Below are 17,881 nucleotides of genomic sequence, written 5' to 3' on the forward strand. Positions count from 1 at the left end.
GGTTAACCAAAGGAGAGTTAACTGAAGTACAACTCTACAACACTTCCACAATCAACGCGCAGAACTACTGCAGCACAGCCCGGCCGTATGTGGACCTACTTACACGTTACATCGAAATCACTCGACCAAGCACGTCTCCTGCAACACACGTCAATGAAGACGTAGCGCATTACATCGAGACTCACGGCCCCCCAGTTTTCAACAAGCCAAGACGTCTGACTGGTGAAAACCTGGACCCCGCACTCTGTGATTTAGATCTCCTACTGCAATGTGGGGTTATTCGACCTTCAAGTAGTGAATTGGCCAGTCCAATCCACCTGGTTCCTAAGAAACACAAGGGTTGGCGTACCACAGGTGACTATCGAAAACTAAACTCTCGCACCATTCCAGATAGGTATCCTGTTCCACACTGTGAAGATATCCTCCAGCGACTAGATGGCTGAAAAGTTTTCTCTACCATACCAGTTGTGTCGAAAAACATTCCGAAAACCGCTGTCACGACTCCTTTTGGACTGTTTGAGTTTATTGGCATGCCACCAGCCTGCGAAGTGCAGCTCAAACCTTTCAACGTCACAGTGACAGCTTATTCCGCGTACTCTCTTTTGTCGGCATCTGCAACATCTTTCAACAACGTTTGAAATTCTACGCAAAATTTGAAACCCACAACTTGGTAAAAGAGAGGTTAATTTACTCCTCAAGGTTTTAAGCCCCCTGCTGAGCGCTCCCAGGCAATCAGTGATTTTCGCCCAAATCAATTATGGAGTTGCGAAGGTTTCTCGGAATGGTCAACTACTATCGACGGCTAATTCCCCATGCAGCCGAAACACAAACTCCGCTTACTAAGTATCTTAAAGGCGCAACAAAGAACGACAAGCGTGAAATAGCCTGGACGACTGAGGCAAACAAAGCCTTCGAAAGTTGTTAACAAGGAATATACAGTGCAGTGCGAGCAACATTCCTCGCACCGTCAACTCAATTATCCTTAAAAACAGATGCATCGGATACTGCAATTGGTGCCGCTCTCGAGCAACTGGATGGTGATGTCTGGCGTGCTGTCAGTTTCTTCTCGCGTAAGCTAAGCCCTGCGGAAAAGAACTACAGCACTTATGATCGTGAACTACTAGCCATCTTCGCTGCGATAATCTTTTTCAAGCACATCCTTGAGGGTCAACCTTTTATCATCCAGAATGATCATAAACCACTAGCTTAAGCGTTTGCACAAAAGGCCACCAAAGCATCGCTACGACAGCTTCGCCAGCTTGACTTCATTTCGTAGTTCTCGACGGAAATCGTCCACACGCCTGGAACAGACAATGCCGTTGCCGATGCACTCTCACGCATTAACGCGATTAACATGCCAAGCAGTTTTGATGCGCGGACTATCTATGGCGCCCAGCAAACTGATGGAGAAATTTCTCAGCTAGCATCAAGTACATCTCTCAGTCTTCAAGCATTCCTTTCTTGTTTAAGCTCGTTTTCTCCCCATTGAAGCTCGAATTTTCCATTTAATCCCTGCAGGCAAAAAACTAGTCCAAGTGGTTTTTGACGTCCTGATTTGAGGTGAAAGTTTACGCATCCAAAAATTTTTACAGAGACCGGAACAAGTAATAGTCCGAATGTGCCAAGTCTGGAGAATATGAGAATATATATATAACGTTACACCCCTGAGCAGTTAAAGTCAGTTTGCTCATCGTTGCCGCTACAAACGAGTACGACTCAACATTTTATGGTGGCACATGAGGGGATCCGTTATTTCACAATTTTCAGCTTGCTGGTGTAATACATACAGACGTGCGGCAATCCCCAGTCTGAACATACACATAAAGAAGACGTGCGGCAATCCCCAGTCTCAAGAACTCACTCACATATAAGAGGCGTGCGGCAATCCCAAGTCCCAACAGTACATACACATATAGGTGGCGTGCGGCAATCCCCAGTCTTAAGTTCTCAACTCGCATACAAACATTCTACGATCGAACAAAATTGCGTTGGTGTACATCTACATACATTCCTATAAAGGGTAACGGCCAAGCACTATCGGCGTTGCCAAGGTGTACACATCTAAGTGACGGCGCATTAGTCTTCGTCGTCATTCAATACATACATACAACGATGATGCCATTCTCAACATACATCATCGAAAGAAACGGTACAGCACTGAGTTACTCACACATACATAGGAGCGTCGGCGTCTGAGTTTTTGGAGACAGACATTTTTTAAGTTTTATTTATTTATCGAATCTTCTCTCTCAGAGACTTACGATAAGTAGTCGAATCCTTATCTAATATAGTTATTTTATTAATTACAATTAAATATTAAATTACAGCCCTAACTGTTATTGCTGGGTGGGGAGGTCTATTCGTCGGAGTCGTGTATGGCTAGCCCGCCAGGTTAAATTCTGCGCAAGTCTATTTGGATGGTTCCGAAGCTTAAGCTGGTACTTTGCTTTCACCTTAGCTATTTCATCTTTAACAGATCCCACAATCTTTCCGGATATTTCCACTCCGTATGTACCTGGGTGCCCCATTGATGGTTCTCAGTATCTTCGATTGAGATCTCTCGATTAACTCTAAATTACTAATGGAAGCGTTTCCCTATAGTTCAGAGCCATATGTCCAAATTGCTTTGAGTACTGCATTGTATAAGAGAACTTTGTACTCCAGTTTTAGTGGTGAACGGACGTTTATAAGCCAATGTAGATTAATAGCTTTTAGTTTCAGTTGATCTCTCTTCGCTTCGATGTATTTGCGCCAAGTAAGCCGTCTATCCAAATGGTCACCAAGGTATGATACTTCGGATTCTTGTGGAATATTGATGTTGTTTAGCGACATTGGAGGACAAGTAAGTTTTGTTTAGGGTAAAGGGGGCATGTTTGCACTCTTGCTCGTTTACATGTATGCACCAGTCTGCTAGCCATTCTTCTATACCCACGAGGTGAGATGATAAGAGTTCTGTAGCTCTTGTTGGGCACTTGGAGCGACTTAGGATGGCAGTATCATCAGCAAATGTCGAAATTGTTGTATGACTGTTTGTCGGTATATCTGCTGTGTATATGATATACAGTGTCAGTCCAAGCACGCTCCCTTGGGGTACACCAGCTTCAATTGGATGGTATTCGGAGAGGAAATCTTTGCATCTAACTCCAGTATTTTATGGATGTTCTGTGGAAGTAATATTTTAATTTTGTAAACCAAGCCATCCAGCCAAACTCGGTCAAAGGCTTGGGCGACATCCAGAAAAACAGCGGAGCAATACTCTCGTTTTTCAAATGCATTTCGTATCTCAGAGGTTATTCGGTTGACTTGTTCAATGGTTCCATTTTTTCACGAAAACCAAATTGGTGATTTGGTATTGCACTGTTGGTGTGTAGATGCTGCTCGATGCGATTCAGGAGTAGTTTTTCGAATATTTTCGATAGGCACGGCAGGAGACTGATAGATCTATATGATGATGGCTGAGACTTGTCCTTTCCGGCTGTATGAATCATTGTGATGACATATTTTCTCCATTGTTGAGAATAATAGCCCCATTTCATCATGCTGTTGAAAATGATGGTGAGAAAATATACTGCACAAGTCGGCAATTCAATCATTATTTTGGGGGAAATTTAATCGGCCTGGTGCTTTTATTTGCTTTGAAACTTGGCCCTTAATGACACTTGTAACGCCTATTCCAGATAGGCGTGGTAGCTTCAAGATGATTGGTTATTGGGAGCACAAAGCTATTTGTTGCTGGATGTGGTTTGAAGACTTTTTCGAAATGGGCGGCAAATAGATTTGCCTTCTCTTCGTTGCTGCGAGCCCATTTTCCTCTTTGTGTACGTAATGGTGATTCACTCTCAGTTGGTGGACATACACCTGATTTAGCTTTCCACAATGGGAATCGTGTGCTGTTTGGAGAGAGTTGCTCCATATAGTCCATTTGAGCTCGGTGTTTCTCATCTTCTAGGGCTTTGCGTAGTAGATGGTTGGCTAGTTTTAATCGCTCCTTTGAGCCTTCACTTATTTCGTAGCAGCTCTTCAATATGCCTGGGAACACGACTGCTTTTGTAAAGTTTATAAGCTGTGATTTCTGGATTGGAATGTTTTGCCGCCAGTGACATTACAGACACTAGTGCTTTAACTGAGGTAATTATGTCATCTTTGCAGTTAATGTTTGGGCAGCCATCAATATCGGAACTTACGTACTTCCTGTATTTAAGCTAATCTGGTTTTCTAGAAGTTAGAAAGTGTGGGCGCTCCGAGTACTGTGGGTGGTCATAAAGGTGAAGAAGGATTGGCGAGTGATCCGATGATAGATCTGTTAAGTGCTCCACACACATCTGGCAGTATTCTTTTAATAGCAAAATCAATCAAGACTGGTTATCAGGATGCCAGTACCTCAATGAGCCTTACCATCGGAATGATTGGTCGCATAGAAGTTGTAGCCATTGAGATGAAAATAATTTTTGTTTGTTAGGTGAATCTCTGATATGTGCATGGCGTCAATGTCATGTTATGTATTGTCGGACTGGAGATTTCTCATAGTCGATCATTAAATAGTCAGGGACCTTTAGAGCTGCAAACGTCACAATTACGAGACCTGTCTCTTTCAAATTACCTTTTATTCTTTTCAGTATCTTGCGTATTTCGGTGACTTGTTCGTTTAGAAGCTCTTTTACAATTTCGGTGTCTGGAATGCCTCGCAATGCATTTGAATAAATTACGCCCTTTGTGTAGTTAAGTGGTATTGAGCTTGAAAAAGCTTTAAGTTTAAGGAGCTTGATGGCTTGTGTGTTGTTTTTGGTTTTAACTAGAAGAATTCCATTATGCGTTTTTTTTTGCAAAAGTCGACTTCAGAGCCGCATGTATAGTCAATTTGTTTTTTTTTATAGGAAATGGTGAAACATTTAATAGGTAGTCATTAATTGGGATCACTTCTTATTATGTTATTAAATTTAGGGCCAGATGTATTTAACAATAAGGCAGTGCTTGTGCCTCTATCAGGAGGATCCTCCATTGTAGTATTAAGTTTATAAGCGTTTACTTGTATTTGATTTCTTTTATTTTAGTTTCTTATTCACTTGTTTGTTATATATATGTATATATATATATATATATATATATATATATATATATATATATATATATATATATATATATATATATATATATATATATATATATATATATTTTTTTTTTAATTTTATTTTTTTAATCAAAAGAACAGTTTATAATTTGCTTGTGATAGAAGAAACCACAAGAGAGCAAAGTTCACTAGCACGGATTGCAAACTGATCCGCAAAGACGTCTAATCACCATGAGAGTTAAACTTGAACTGAATATTTAGGGTGAAAAGGGTGAAAGGCTATACAAGTTTTGTGCGCATGTATGTAACACAGAGAAGGAGGCATGGCAGACCCCACGAAGTATATTTATTATTGATCAGGATGACAAGACGAGTCGATATAGCTATGTCGGTCTGTCTCTCCGTCCGTCTGTATGAGCGCAAGGATCTCAGCAAGTACAAGAGCTAGAATAACCAAACTCGGTATCCAGATTCCCATAAGCCCTAGGCAGGTCAAGTTTATTTTTTTATTTTGATACACTCCCCCGCAATTCGTGTTTTTTTTTTCATAACTCCCGTAGTTCTTGGAATTTCGAACTAAACTATATCCCGTTAGTGATTATGTGTCTGTATGCCAAGTTTCATCATGATAGGTCAATTGTGAAGAAAGTTACAGCCGTAAATAAAATCGCTGCCCATGCGCTGCCCGCAGCTGTAGTTGTTGTTGTTGTTGCTGCTTTGGTTTAACTTTGTGCAGCATACATACACGCAGAGACACGATTCTGATGTAAATTTATGCTGTTGAAACTGTACATGAACATGTCTTTGATTTAATTAAATAATTTAATTAATATAAATTTTTTTAATTATTTAAAAATGTTTTTTTTTTCATTTTTTCCATTTTGGTGGGAGGTACAGGGTATTTAAGAGTTGAGCTTACTCGACTTTAGCATTCTTTTCATGTTATTTAGTATTAAATACTAGATTAGACTATGGGAGCTGTCGCTCACAATTTTGATGGGACGTTTTCGTTGTATGAAATGAAGCATCTATATGTTGTATGTACGCAATTGAAAGTAGTCCTGCATGACTTCATCATATCGTTGTTGTAAGTCAGGTTGGCGTAGAAATTTGCGTTCCAACAATTGGAACCGGTTCAAAGCGATTTGTCGTGATTTGCCAAGTACCTGCTGAGGGTCAAGCACTGTTTTGAGCGGCAAACGTACTATGTACTTGCCGTTTGGTTAACACATGTGTGTTTGTTGAAAATGGTCTTCACACCACTGTTCTTCTGCAGTAAGACGTCTTACCGTATCCATGCGATCTTGTTCATAATACTTTTGTACCAAGACCTCCAAATTTGTTTGATGGCACTGTATACTGATAGTGTGCGTTGACAGTATATTGATTTGTCCAAAAAGAATCCAGCCGCGCTGCGAGTTTTAAGCGATTGGTTGGTCTGGAGAGCAACTCTTTTAATATCTGAAAGTTTTAGGTCAACTCCAATGATTATGTCGATTCTATTTGATTTAAAGTACTGTGGATCTGCAAGTTGTAATCCTTGGATGTGATGCCATTTCTGTATTGGAATGTCTTGTTTCGGCAGCTGAGACGTTAGTGATTGTAAAACATATGCTGTGTCGATGTGAGTGCTGAATTGTCGGTCGGTACACGAGCTAAGTCTGAACTGGGTTATCCATTTACATACTATATATTTTTTGACTTGTAACCGACTTCCTTGATCTCTGCCGAAATTGGATGACGTTTCAAGCCAAGCGATTGTACAACATCCTCCGTAAAGAGAGTTCCTTCAGATCCATTATCTATTAGTTCTCTGGCAATGGATGACTGCCCAGTTTCGTCATTATATATTTTGACCAAAGCCGTTGGCAAAAGTACAGTGCGAACTAACTGAGATGAAGGCTTGGTCACTGCCGATATGAGTTGCGTTGTGTTTGTGACCACTGCCTGATCTGAGCTACTAGTTTGTAGCTTTTGCGGAGCCGCAATGTAGCCTGGTTTATTGGTTTGTATGTGCGGAATCAAGACAATTCAAACATACCTTTGTGCGTTCAGCAATAGATCGAGTGAAACAATCCTGTACGAGAAAGTCAGAACAACGGCGAACCACATGAGAACTGTCGTTGCAATTCACACAGCGATGAGAAGCTATATCGTTCGTGGTAGTGTGAAAACTATTTCGTTTCTGAAACGCATTACCTGAATAGTTTTTGGATGTACGTTGCTGATTTGTTGGAGCCGCTTGACGTGGTTCTCAATAATATCGAGGCTAAATCAGGCGATTATTGAGAAACTGTTCCAACGTACTAAATGTAGGAACGTTAAATGAGCTACCAAGAAAGTGCTCCCATGCTTGTAGAGTTGACGGAAGCTTAGTCACAAGTTGATGTACTATCCAATGATCGCAAGACGATATTGGCGATATTGAGACGTTTTAATTCATTGATGCATACATTTGTGACATTGAGCATCCTCTTCAGATCGGTCGAATAATCCTTAGCTAGATAAGGCAAACCAAAAAATGTGTTCATCTGATGCATGAACTGTAGACGTGGATTGTTGTATCGTTTGACAATTAAAGACCCAGCTGTTTCGTAGTTGTTATCGGTTGAGTCCATTGGATGAATATCGCTGTCGCAACATGTAGGCAAGGCTTGCTTAAGGAAATGGAACATCTGAACACTTAATAGTGAGTCATTGTTATGTATGAGTCAAGTCACTCTATAAATTTGCCAGAAAAGGAAGGTACAGTCAACTTGGGCAGCTGTACGCTAGATGACGGAGATGTTTGCTTGAACAAAGTTCGAATTTGCATGTTAGAAAGTTAATTTGCCATTTCTACTATTGGAGGGAATGTCTGTTCACAAGCAAGAACCAAAAACAAACACTCACCCCTTTCACTGTCTATATGTATGTAGCCTTGTAGCGTATTGTAGCGTGCTGTTTCTTCTTGCCTTTAATTGTGCAAATCGTTGATATGTATGTGTGTGTGACGCCGAACTTCGTGTGTTTGTTCGGCTCCGATGATGTGCCGTTACATCTGGTTGCTGCGTAACTCGCCGAGAGCATTTGTGCGTTACCTTTTGTATGTATGTATGTCGCCGAGCAACCGATGTCGCCGTTCATGTGTTTGTAACGCCAAATGTGTGTGGCCGTTACCTATTGATGCTATGTCTGTCGCCAGTAGTGAACGTATTTTTATTTCAATTAACAAAATTAATTCGCGAAAAGACGCTCAGGGTATGCATGGGCACTTAGGCTAGTGCGACCGATATTAATTTATCATATATTGTGATTAGAACTAAGAAAAACGAACTAAATTTTGTAAAAAAATTAAGCAGTTCCAACGATTAAGAGCATAAGCTCTGTAAACAACAATGAAAAAATGAGCCAAAATCGCGCTCGGCAGCAACAACAACAAAACGAACATCGTCACTTCGTAACAACGCATACTTTTCTATACGCGTACCCGATGTAACGGTACCAACAACAACTGCATTACTGCAAGCTAATTCGGAAAAAGAACGTTCTCTCTCCCCTGCGATAACATGCTCACCCAGCACATTGCAAAGTGGGTCATGGAGTGCCCAGTGCCCGCTCCAGACCCCTACTGTCTTACCAATAAATTGCTGATAACAACAACGACCAGTACAAAACACTCGCTTACAACTGTGTCTTCGACAACGACAACTACAACAACAGCAGTCTCTCAGCGCCCGGTATTGTCAACTCACTGCGACGAAAACTAAGCCCACAAGCAACTAAGAGAAACAACGCACCCAAAATAACTAAAACAGCAAAAAACACTGTGCCAACTGAGGCACTGAAAAACAATAAATTCGCGACTCTCAGTTTACCTGAAGAAGATACCGCCGAAACAGCCAAGCAACTAAAGCCGTCACCTATTTATGTGTGTCACTTAAATTGTACAGAATTGGTTAAAAAAAACTCACTACCAAAATTGGCGAAAACAAATTCTATGTTACGTCTATAAAAAGGTGTAGCATAAATGAAACTAAAATATGATGATGAAAATACCTATCGATCACTGGTCAAATACCTTGACGATGAAAAGATGAACTACTACACTTACCACCTTAAAAGTAGCAAGGTATTACAAGTGGTTATCAAAGGAATCGAGCCAACAGTTCCAGTCAGCGAGATAAGAGATGGACTTAAAGATAAGAGCTTTGAAGTCAAAATGGCCATGAAAATAATAAATAGAAATAAAATTCCCCAACCAATGTTCAAGGTAGAACTGACACCCGACTGTATGCCTATAAATAAAAACGAAGTACACCCAATTTACAAGCTGCAAAATCTACTGTACCGTAAAATCACCGTTGAGGAACCGCACAAACGAAATGGACCTGTTCAATGCACAAACTGCTAGGAATATGCGCAAACACAAAAACCTATCGCACCCTACGTGCAGTCTGTGTGCCTGTACGGATGTACATCTCAATGCCCTGTAAATAAGAAGGACCCCTCTGCTAAAAAACGTAGCAACTGTGGGGAAACCACACTGATAACTATAGAGGTTTTTACACCAACGAGTCGTACGCCTCCGTCTCTAAACAAACAATTGCAGAAATAATGAATCGTCAGACATCTCAACAGGGGCCAGAAACTACTACCCAACATACCACTGAAAATCCATCCCAATTGCCTAGTAGGATTGAATCAATTCTGGCAACTCCAACAAATACAATGGTAGCAATACAACAAACGATGCAGGAAATTATGCGCAATCAAAATCTCCTCCTGGAATTACTAATCAAACAGAAATTAACTTAAATGGCTTCACTAAAAAAGTGCGTCAGGAATGCGAATGGCATTTCACAGCACAAATGCGAGCTCTTGCAGTTCCTCAATCAACATGCATGGCGTCCATGCACATATCAGAGACTCATCTAACAAACAAAAATTATTTTCATCTCAATGGCTACAACTTCTATGCGACCAATCAGCTCATGGAGGTACTGGCATCTTGATAAAGCGTCGCATCAGGCACTATCCGTTGCCATCATGGCTTGTCTACAGGCCACAACAATTCATATCGAAGCACAAAGCGGCTATTTAAGCCTAGCCGCAGTATACTGCCCACCCCGCTTCTCCGTTTCTGAGGCAGAATTTCCACATTTCTGCGACCTAATAGGTGACCGCTCATCAACCCGAAAGGAAGACAACTATATAATACTATAATAACACCACGAAACAAGCTTCACTTTATTTCTCCGGGCTGGCCTACATATTGGCCCCCAATCCTTCTTCACCTTTATGACCACCAACAGAACTCGGAGCGCCCACACATTTTAACTTCTAGAAAAATAGATTGGCTTAAATACAAGAAGTACGTAAGTTCCCATATTGATGGCTGCCCAAACATTAACTGCAAAGATGACATAATTACCTCAGTTGAAGCACTAGTGTCTGTAATGTCACTGGCGGCAAAACATTCCAATCCAGAAATCACAGCTTATAAACTTTACAAAAGCAGTCGTGTTCCCAGGCATATTGAAGAGCTGCAACGAAATAAGTGAAGGCTCAAAGGAGCGATTAAAAATAGCCAACCATCTACTACGCAAAGCCATAGAAGATGATTAAAACCGAGCTCAAATGGACTATATGGAGCAACTCTCCCCAAAAAGCAAACGATTGCCATTGTGGAAAGCTAAATCAGGTGTATGTCCACCAATCGAGAGTGAATCACCATTACGTACACAAAGAGAAGGCAGCCTATTTAGAAAAAGTCTTGCTCCCACTAACCAATCATATTGAAGCTATTTAATTTCCCCCAAAATGATCATTGAAGTGCCGAGCTGTGCAGTATATTTCTCAATGAGTCATACCTACAGTAAAGAAATTTCGCAGTTAAATGCAAAGATTTCCTCTCCGAATACCATCCCAAGGGACGGACACTGCATATCATATACACATCAGATATATCGACAAACAGTCATACAACAATTTCGACATTTGCTGATGATACTGCCATCCTAAGTCGCTCCAAGTGCCCAACAAGAGCTACAGAACTTTTATCATCTCACCTCGTGACCATAGAAGAATGGCTAGCTGACTGGCGCATACATGTAAACAAGCAAAAATAAAATAACTAAGGTGAAAGAAAAGTACCAGCTTAAGCTTCGGAACCATCCAAATAGACTTCCGCAGAATTTAACCTAGCAGGCTAGCCATACACGACTCCGGCGAAGAGACCTCCCCACCCAGCAATAACAGTTAGGGCCGTATTAATTGTAATTAATTAAATAACTATATTATATAAGGATTCGACTAGTTATCGTAGTTATCGTCGTGGTTAACGTGTAAACATTTTGTGGTGTGAACATTGACTTCGACCTCTTACTCATTACAGCCAACAGGCGAAAAACGTATGAACGTATTGAATAATTTGTATTTAATTTAATTAAATAATTTAGTTAATATAATAAAAAAAAATGTTTTCCTTTTTGGTAGGGGGTACAGGGTATTTAAGAGTTGAGCCTGCTCGACTTGCTTGTTTTCTATTATGTTTTGAATATTTTTATTCGCAAGATTATCTTCAATTTTAATTGTACTCGTATAGCTATAGAAATAAAACATATGTTTTCTTTTAATACAATATGTGTTACCTTTAATTTAAATTTTATTTTTGTATTCCCTATACATTTAATAGCTTGTAGTGTTTTCTATTGCGAATATTTTATGTAGATATAAATTACAATGAGTTTTTCCTGTTTTCTAAATATGCAGGCGATATCCTTAAAAATCACAAAAATTAAAGAGTATTTCAGGAATATTCACAGGCAAAAATTCGAAATACATGCATCAACTTAAGATTTAGGTAAACTTGAGTGTGGAATTTACATATTAATGCTTGGGGTTAATCTTGCTGTATGTCTGTTTAAATTTTTCTTTTTACGTGCGTCAGCCTCTGCACTTTTCTTCCAATCGTTTTATAATATACAATGTGTAGGTTTTAATATATACTTTTCTTACATATAAGAAATTTCAAAATTACAAGACCGTCTTGAAAATCATTTCATCACTATAGTATCACATAATAGTAACAGTAATAATATTATAAATGTGCTCATGTACATTAATAATAGTTGTTGTGTTCCTAGTGTTCGCGTGAGAGGAGAGCGTACTGTCCGTCGGTCGTCGGCTGCCGACCGTGAACTCACCACACCGGCGGCCGCCTAGCATAGGCTTAGAATAAGCTTAGACTAGGCTTAGTTTTTAGTTCTGAATATTGTATTAGCAGTACAAGGTCTGCGCATGTGCGCCCCCGTCCAAGTGAAGTACTTTGTGAATAAAAATAATTAAAGTGAAGGAACAACCACCGCATTGCAACCACTCATCTCGACCACATCATTTGGTACTACACAGCGTCCACCCCACTACATTTTCATTGGTCCTTCCAGTCGGATTTCATCTGCTGACCCTCCAAACATCATCCTCGTATTGTGCTGCTTTGAAGTCCCCCCAGCAAGCATCGGTGGATTAAAAGTTGAGTACCCAATTGCGTTTTTATTCCTTCAATATTAGTGCCGCACACCTCAAGTGCAATTCGAAAAAAAAAACAATTTACAAGTGCAAGTGTCAGTGCAATCAAAATAAAGGTGTGTTCAAAAGTAAACAGGACTTAAAAAAAAAACAGATCAAATGATTGTTTCGGCAAAATCAATTTATTTTATTCAAAATAATCTACTTCTGCTTCAATACAGCTTTTTGCACGATCCAAAAGCATGTCGAACGAGTGTTTATCAGGTGAATACGGCGAGTGGTTAATGGTTAAAATGTGATTTTTGGTCAAATAATCGGTCACAAGCGTCGATCGATGAGACGATTCTGAGCAATTTTTGGTCGTCAGTCAATTTGTGCGGAACAAACCGTGCACACACCTTTCGTAAGCCCAAATGTTCGGTCAAAATGCGATAAATCGATGTTTTGCAGATGTTCAATTCCATTTCCATCAATTTCAATGATGATTTCGGCTGATTTTTGATGAATTCACGCACAGATTCGATGGAATTTTCGGTGATCACGAATTTTGATTGGCCCACATTTATGTCCTCACGACCACTTTGAAAACGTTGAAACCACTCGTGCACTCTGCTACGGGATAGGCAATCATCGCCATAAACTTGTTCCATCAATTCAAACGATTCGGTAAAAGTTTTACCAATTTTAAACAAAATTTAACGTTGGCTCCAGCTCATTTTCGCACCGATAACACAAACATACTGACACTTAAAACGCAATAACTTCACTTCCAATCGATGAAATGTCATAAAATTCTCACTGGACAATCGATAAAGATAGCAGATTCTAACGCACTAGTCGACATATAGATAGCGACACCAGGAGGCGCTAGATTTAAAAAGTTCTGTTTACTTTGGAAAGCACCTTGTATAAGTCGCCATACTGTTTTTTCCTGCTTTTGAGAGAGAGACTCTCGCGAACTTCGAATTTCCAATTCAAACTCGGCCGTCTTGTAAGTTGCAAAGGTCTTAAGCGTCAAACGTGTATATGCGAACATATTGTGTTGTGCATCAAACCCAACTGTGCAAACATATGAGTGTTAATAAGTGCACAAATCACATAGGCATTTACTAACATTCAATACCACATAATTTGCCTATACACGCTTAAGTTAAGACACTACACATGGAGCGCCTATTCTTATTTATATTTCTCTCTTTAATTTATCCAACCCGCTCACTGCAATGGTACAATTTCCGCAAATTAAAGAACTTATTTATTTGCCTCCGCATTATTATATTGCATATAAGTTTTTTCCCAAATCTTTAGCAATATTATTATTCACACAGCCGAGACAGCTGCATATACATTTTTTGTTGGGCTTTTGTCGTTTGTGTTATTTGCTAAGCTTTCCAGCGCTTAAGATAAGCCAGCTCCTCGGCTCATCAATATTCTCACCACGCCTTCGTTCTTCGGCCGTTATTAGCGCTCTCTGGCGCTCACACCCACACACATACACACACAAAAACGTCTAGCTGCAGTAGTGCATTGGCAACGTCAGTTTGAGCGCATCTTAAGCAATAAGCGTGTAGACTGACCGCCAGCTGTTCTTCTCTGCAGCGTTTATGCATGCGCATACCCTATGCTCCTGCCCTTGCAATTTTCTAAAAATATTTTGTTCGACACTCAACTAATTTCGTTTTGTGGCCCACATATATACTTGGATATCTTCGTTGGATTTTTTTCGGCACTTGGGCAAAATTTAAATTTATATTTTATTAAATTTAATATTTCCCTACAAATTATTTGGTCGTGTGCATAATTTGTACACGCGTTTATTTTGGATCCAATACCAACCTCGGCGTTGATTAAAATATATTTTCCTCGTTTTTGTCTGCGCAAAATATTTATATATTTTTCTTTTCGCAATCCAAAAAATATTTTTCCATTCCAAAAAAATTTTTTTTAAAGAAAGACATCCTAGTTTTTCTGTTCGTATTGCGTAATTAGTCCAAGTCCGTTTTTTTCAAGGTTTACTATGCCAGCAGGGGATCAGGCTAAGGCTTCAGAGCAACAGAACATAGCTGATCCACCTTCAAAGCCAGCGCGAGCTACACTAAACGTTCCATCTGCCTCAACGTCAAGGGTCAGTCCCACTCAGCCGCTCACACCAAGCGCGAGTTCCAAAGCTTCTGTTTCCGAACCCAAGACTGCTCCTACTGAGAAAAAAAATGACTAGGTCCGTATCTCAGGAGTCCCGATCGACCAGCCAAATGTCGCTCAATACCTTATTCCTCGCCGCCAGTAAGCCACCGAGCCAGCCGTTGCCGTCAACTCATCCTTCGACATGCAACAGAGGCTGCTCCCTCTCTCCGGTCGACACTGAAGTTTTCTGTGGCGATCCTCTACGGTGGCCTACCTTTTGTGATCTATTTACTGCGGTTTATATTAATAATCCGGGGCTCACTCCCATTGAGAAACTTTTCCATCTCAATGCCAAGACGACTGGACAAGCAAGGTCCATTGTTTCAAAGTCTCCGCTCACCCATGACAGCTTTGAGTCCGCTTGGGAGAATTTAAAGGAGCAATTTGAAAACAAAAGATTGCTGGTTAATAGCCAGCTAAACCTTTTGTTCGGCCTTTCCCCAATCGGCCAAGAGTCTGGAGCAGCTGTCAAAGGCCTTCAAAGCTCCATCCAATCATATTGCGCTGGAACATTCCAAGGTCAAAACAGAAAACTGGGACCCTATTTTGTGCTTTTTCTGTGAGCGCAAGCTTCCCAAGGCCACCCCAGGTCTATGGGAGCAGTCCTTAAAAAGTAAAACAGAAATTCCAAAATGGGCGGATCTCAACACGTTTTTGGTTGAACGCTACCGTACCCTTGAGGGACTGGACGACGAGAGGTCGGCGTCCAGTTTTCAGGAGCAAAGCCATTCCAAGCCTCAGAGAAGGGACGGGCCGCCTTAGGAACTCAATTCATTCGAGGCAAAGATTAGCGTGAAACCACCTCCATCCAACAAGGCCAAGCCACAGGCCTGCAAAATATGTTCCAAAGAGAACCATGCCATCCGGTTATGCCCTCGTTTTCTGGCAATGTCCATCACAGACTGAATTGCCTGCATCAATCAGAACAAACTGTGTCTAAATTGGTTTGCGAGAGGACATCAACTACGAGAGTGTAGGAGTGTGCACACCTGTTTTACGTGTAAGGGTCGACATCACAATCTGCTTCATTGTGCCTCCCCTCCGCCTGCTGCGGCAGCCAGTGTTATTCCTGCTGCTCAGTCCTCCACTCCAAAAATACAGTCCACATCCGATAGCCAGGCAAGTGTTCATACTTATTTTGTCGCCAATTCCCAGAATGCCCTCCTGGGCACCGCTTTAGTTGACATTGGTCATCTGGGTACAAATTATACAGCGCGAGCTCTGATCGATTCCGGATCAGAGGCTATATTTATTTCCGAGCGACTTTTTAATCGTCTACAGCTTCCATTCCAATCGGTGCCTTTGTAATCCCAGAATTGGCAGGAAATCTTCCCTCGTATACTATTCCTCAAGATCGCTTGAGGGGCCTGCCAAATGTTCAGCTGGCTGACCCCATGTTGCACAGAAGCTCGCAGATTGACGTGCTGGTTGGCGCTGATATCCTCCCATCCATTCTTTTAGGCGGCTTCCAGTAGAATATTTGTGGCACTCTCCTTGGGCAGCAATCGACTTTCGGCTGGATCCTAAGTGGTCCAGTGACCCAGAGCCCTGTGAAGTCTCTCGCTTCGTTTTCCACTCACGTCTCGGTGAGCCAGGACGGCACGTTAGAAAATCTTCTCACCAAATTTTGGGAGGTGGAGGATCTTCCATGCAGAGTGATGAAGGAATCCGACGCCGTGTGCGAACAAAATTTTGTCCATACTACACGAAGAGAAGAGAGCGGCAGGTATGTGGTCACCTTACCATTCAAGGATCCTGATCACATTGACCTGGGGCATCCCCGATCCATTACTCTGGCTCAATTCCTGAAAAATGAGTTTCCGTTGAAGAAGAACATCTCTCAGAAAGAGCAGTATGACTCAATGGTCCAAGAGTACCTTGATCTGCGTCATATACGGCAAGTTGCTCCCGATAGCGCATCCGCCAATTTCTATCTGCCTCACCATGCTGTGCTCAAGCCTTACAGTACCACTACCAAGGTTCCGGTAGTTTTCAACGGCTCAAATCCTTCTTCCAACGGAAAGAGCCTAAATGATGTTCTCCACTCAGGTCCGGTTTTACAATCCGATCTCACGATGCAAATTTCGAAATGGCGTTTTTTCAAGTATGTGTTTAGCTCCGACATTACGAAGATGTATCGCCAGATTCTTGTAGATCCCAAACACACTCCGTTTCAAAAAATTATTTTCCGCAACCAAGGTGGTGATCTTTGTGACTACGAATTGAGCACAGTCACTTTTGGTATAAATTTTCACCCTTTTTTGGCCATTCGAGTCTTACAGCAACTTGCCAAAGACATCCACACACAATATCCGCTAGCCAGCCGAGTGATCTCCAACTTTATGTACGTGGATGACGTACTAGCGGGGGCCCATACAATCCACAGCGCGGTGTCGACCATTAATGAGCTGCGGGAAGCTCTTGGCACCGCTGGCTTTTCTTTAAGAAAGTGGACGTCTAACAATCGGGAGTTGATACGAGATGTGCCTCGTGAGCACATGCTGTGCGTTGATTTTCTGGATCTCGAAGACGCCACTACAGCAAAAACCTTAAGAGTCCGTTGGAAAGCCACAACAGATGGATTTTCTTTATAGTTCCCAAGGTTGAACTACAATCCTCATATACAAAGCGCGAGGTCCTTTCTCATGTCGCTAAGTTATTCGATCCAGCGGGCTGGCTGGCTCCCTTTATCTTGCGCTCGAAAATGTTCATGCAAGAGCTTTGGCTGAGCGAGATCGGGTGGGATGACCCGTTGCCTCCGCAGTTGCATCGTCTATGGAACGAGCTCCTGCAAGAATACCCTCAAATTAATCACATCCGGATACCGAGATGGCTTAATTATGAACCCCAAGCATCCTTCCAGTTTCATGGTTTTTGTGACGCCTCCCAACGCGCGTATGGAACCGCGCTTTACTTCCGGGTCCAATTCCGCAACGAGGTGCGAGTGCATCTCCTCACAGCCAAGGCTAGAGTGGCTCCGGCTAAGACCGTGTCCTTGCCACGGCTTGAACTGTGCGGTGGACTTTTGGACGGATTCGACGATTGTGCTGGCCTGGCTCAGCAAACCAGCTTGCACTTGGACGACCTTCGTCGCCAATCGGATTGCAAGGATTGCTTCCG

This window comes from Scaptodrosophila lebanonensis, unplaced genomic scaffold, assembly GCF_003285725.1.
Source record: "Scaptodrosophila lebanonensis strain 11010-0011.00,11010-0021.00 unplaced genomic scaffold, SlebRS2 tig00000110-arrow-arrow-pilon, whole genome shotgun sequence".
NCBI classification, from domain to species: Eukaryota; Metazoa; Arthropoda; class Insecta; order Diptera; family Drosophilidae; genus Scaptodrosophila; species Scaptodrosophila lebanonensis.